Source organism: Triticum aestivum, chromosome 4D (assembly GCF_018294505.1).
Source record: "Triticum aestivum cultivar Chinese Spring chromosome 4D, IWGSC CS RefSeq v2.1, whole genome shotgun sequence".
NCBI lineage: Eukaryota > Viridiplantae > Streptophyta > Magnoliopsida > Poales > Poaceae > Triticum > Triticum aestivum.
Window position 1 is genome coordinate 385,690,208 of NC_057805.1, and position 4,460 is coordinate 385,694,667.

Consider the following 4,460-nt stretch of genomic DNA (forward strand, 5'->3'; position numbering starts at 1 on the left):
TGTTTTGTGGAAACGAAAAAAGAACAAAGAAGTTGTTAATCTTGTCACTTCTGCCACCTTGTGGGGCTTATGGCTTTTGCGCAATGATTTTGTGTTTCAGGGACGAAAATGGCGAGATATTCGCTGCATCATGGACCTGGTGGGAGGGCTGCTGAGACAATGGAAGATTCTCTGCTCGGATACTCAGGGTGTGCTACTTCTCCAGTGCTTAAGGATTTTGGATCGGCGAAGAGGGGAATTGCTTAGAATAGCTTGGAATGTTTCCTGAAGACTTTGCCTTTTGTCAGTCAGCCTCCTGGCTGGGCTTCTTGTGATGTAATAGGGTAGCTTATAAAACCCTTCTTTCTGTAACAACAAGTTTGGCTGTTGCCGAGCGCTGTAAGTTGTCTTGGACGTGTCGGTTTCGCCTTTGCTTTTTAATAAAAGTTGGGGTGTGGGGGGGGGGGGGGGGGGGCTTTCTTTTTTTTTAAAAAAAAAAAGAGGAAAAATAATTGATAGGGTAATTTTAGGGGGTAGTTGGAGTGCCTGCACAGAAGTCTCTAAAGTAGAGGCAAATTTAGGGGAGTAGTTGGCGTTAGTCTTTACGCTCTACTGCTCTAGAATTACTTCCATGATCAATTTTCTCTGATCCGTCGACTCCGAGTACTTGAAGACAGAGCATGTGAATTTCTCGACAGATCATCTGCATAACGGCGACGGTTAGCGTACGTTAAACATTCATTTGCAGTTCCAAAGAAAATAAACACCATTTGCACGATCATCGTGGCGTGAAGCGCCAACACGGCGACGCTGGCCACGCGGAGGTACGCAATTCCGGTCAGTGTTCTTTTCCGTGCTCCGGCCGTCAGTCATGGCACGCACATGGCCGCCGCAACCAACCTTCTGTCCTCATACATAAACCATGCACCGTGCGTTGGTTATGATCCACCCCGACAGATGAAGCACACCACATCAGTGAAGAACCGCGAATGATCCAACCCTCTCCCCCTTCTGAAAATTTGAAATTTCACACGTCCCGGCCGTTTTCATTTCAAAAACGGAAGCACAGAACGCATGACTGGTCTGTCCAGCAGGCAGCAGTCTAACCCCGGGCATCCAAACAATTTGAACGAGAGCTCGATCAGATCAGGGGCAAATTTCACATATGATATCGCGTTCATCGGACGGGCGGGGGTTAATTTCTCTGACAACGACGCAAAATTGAATCGAGCGTAACTACTGTACAGCTCGGTCGCTGGGAAAAAAAGGTAGAATCACGGACGAAATGATCGTTGGAGTTGTACTGAGTACTGACCATCCACTGTCAAATTTAGAAGCCCATTGCTGAATTTTTCCTCTTCCCGCCGAGCTGTGCACATGAGCACCAGCCAGCAACCCAGTACCAGTCCCTGCTGCAATATCAAGAGCCGACCCCGGCCACACTGTCACACAGCCCAGTCCTCCTCCTTTTCTAAAAAAAAAAAACACTGTCACACAGCCATATATAAACCCATGCACACCAGCCTCTTCAGCTCATCCAAACTCACCAGTGTTTCTTCTACTGCAGTGGCAGCAGCAGCAGGGTTCTTCCATCATGGGGGCTCGGCCGGTTCTTTTCGGTGCTCTCGCTCTGCTCCTGGCCGCCAGCTTCGGTGCGGCCGAGGCGGGCGCCGGCCGTCGTGGTTGGCTCCGTCAAGTGCCTGGACTGCTCTCCCGACGATGTCAGTGCTGAAGATGCCCTGAAAGGTACGTGGCATCGCTCCTATACGTTATGGAGTATGCTGTAGCTATGAACACTGGTCTTCTCTCAACATCTTCCCATCAAGTGCAGGGCTTCAGGTAGCCATCAAGTGCAGGTCCGGCGCCGGCGAGGCCTACGAGACGCAGACGGTCGGGCAGCTCGACGACAAGGGCGCCTTCAGCATCCCCCTCCAGGCAGGCCTCCTGCGCGAAGACGGCGAGCTGGACCGCGACTGCTTCGCCCAGCTCCACAGCGCGCCCGACACGCCGTGCGACGGGCCGGCGCCGCCCAGGATCGCCCCGGCCAAGTCCACCACCCAAGGCGTCGCCGACGCCAACACCTACCTCGCGGTCGCCGAGGACACGGTTTTCTCGCCCGTCGCGTGCGCGTGCAAGAAGAAGAAGAAGAACTTCATGGTCGGCCCGCCGCCGCCGCCCCCGCCGAGGCCGGAGCCCTCATACGGGCCCCCGACGCCGACGCCCACTCCCACGCCGACGCCCTCGTACGGTCCTCCTTCGACGCCCAAGCCGCCCGCGCCCGAGGATGACCCGAAGCCGTTCTTCCACAAGCACCCCAAGATGAAGAAGATGATGCACAAGAAGAAGCCGTGCCCGCCGCTCGGCGAGGAGGACAAGCCCAAGAACTGACCTGCCCTGCCGCGACACATGCACCGGCGGCTCGCTTACTTGCCCATCGAGTGGCATTACAGCAAGGAGGGGGCGTCAGGCGCTACGACATTCGGAGATCGATATGTTTGTGTTGTTTGTTGATTCAGTTGTCACGTTGCTTGTTGGTTGTTTTGTTTAGTTCCTGCCATCGTGCTGGCATTGGTGTTTTAGTTCGCTGCTCGTTCGTGGAATAAAGAAAATGGTATCATCTGTGGCATAACATTGTCATGTTAATTTCCAACTAGAGCTTTGCATTTGCGAACTGGTGGTTATTGGACGGGTAGTACTTTTTTTTAAACTATCTTGTTGGCAGTAGAGTAGAGCATCCAGAAAAGAAAAGTAAACTGAGGATCTCTCATACAGGCAGCGTGGTTTTGACCAGTGCCAGCCTGATACGCTCTGTGCTTCAAAATACAAGACGTCTTACATTTTGAGACAGAGTGGGTATTTACTGTGTACAACTGCACCGCACGGCATTTTGATGGCACGCTGCCTTGACACGGTGGTTCTAGACATCAAGGTTTTATTAAACAGCTAATCAGCTGCGCTACAAGCCTAAACCAAATATTGGCCACGGCTGGAATGACAGGCCGCAAGGCAATTAAAGAGCACTTTTATCAAAGCCTATGTTACTCTGGATTTTGTGCAACTAGTTGTCCGTACGTGCGGTCCATGTTCTATCTTTTTATTTTTGGTTTCTGAAAAATATGAAATAATTCATGGATGTATTTTTTGAGGAATAATTCATGGATGTTAATAGTGCTATGTCATGTGCACTTGTAAAACTAGAAAATGCCCCGCGTGTTGTAGTGAAATTTTTTGTCGGCTTCTTTGAGACATATTGTAATGATTGTAATATAAATGTATTGAGCATAATATGCATCCAAACAACTGAATGGACATCATAGGCAGGAAAATCAAAGTTTTTTTGGAGCCCATTGTGGCATCTTGATTACTGAAAACAATGGAAGAAAATCCATTGTGGATCGATAGCATGCAATATATATGGTCAATCCGGGGGTTCAACAAAACATTTAGATAGGAGAGAAGTTATGTTAGGAGTTAGGGTTCTGCCGGTTTTAGGGCGGAGATTGTAGGGGAAAGATGGAGGAAGACGAGGTCGAGGGCACGGCGGCTGGGCGCCGTCCTTGCGTGGTGGAGAAGAGGCGGCGGCGGCACAAGAGGCGGCTAGGGTTAGGTCTCCCGGCTCCCTAAGGGAAGCCGAGCAAATACTGATTGCTTCTTGCTTGATTAGATTGATACATCTCCTCTCCTTATATAGAGAGGTTTACTTGACTCCTAAGCAAACGACCCTAATAACGATAAGATAATTGGGCTAAGCCCCTAATAACGATAAGATAACTTGGGCCACAGACCACCTAATATGCCGGTCATAACACTTCTCCTCGCCTGCACAAACAGCTCGTCCTCGAGCTGTAAGGCGGGGAAGCGCTTGCTGAACTCCTCGAGGTGATCAACCAGCGTCAAACACCTCCGCGACAGCTGGGGCGGCCAGGTCTCCGAGCCCGGCGGCGACGGCGTCCTCCTCAATGTAGTCTGCAGCCTCCAGGTAGAAGAGTCGGGGCAGACGTGGCCGGGCATGTAGGTCTCGTCGCAGTTGAAGCACAACCCTTGGCGGCGACGCTCGAGTAGCTTGGCCGAGGTGAGCCGGCGGAACGGGCGCGCCGCGGTCGCGGCAAGGGGTGCCGCGGAAGCCTGAGCAGGCCGACCCTACGCACGGGAACATCCGGCCAGGGTGGCGGCCCAGCAGCCCGGGACGGTGATGCCTGCTGGATGGCCACCGCGCGGCGCTCAAACGCGTGGGCGTAGTACATGGCCGTCTGGAGGTCCTGGGGTCCCTGCAGCTCGACGTCCACACGGATATGATCTAGCAGACCGCCGACGAGGAGTTCGGCCTGCTGGTGAGCCATCACGCCGGACGCATGGCACGCCAAGGCCTGAAAGCGGTCGGTGTAGTTCTGCACCGTAGAGGTGAAGGGAAGGCGGCCCAACTCCGCCAGCCGGCTCCCACGTATCGGTAGTCCGAATCGAAGGAGGCAGAACTCGCGAAA

General features: G+C 52.8%; 1 pseudogene; it reads left to right on the forward strand.

The window, feature by feature from the left end:
- Positions 1 to 1,469: 1,469 nt before the first annotated feature.
- Positions 1,470 to 2,605, forward strand: LOC123100087 (proline-rich protein 4-like; annotated as a pseudogene).
- The last annotated feature ends 1,855 nt before the right edge of the window (positions 2,606 to 4,460 follow it).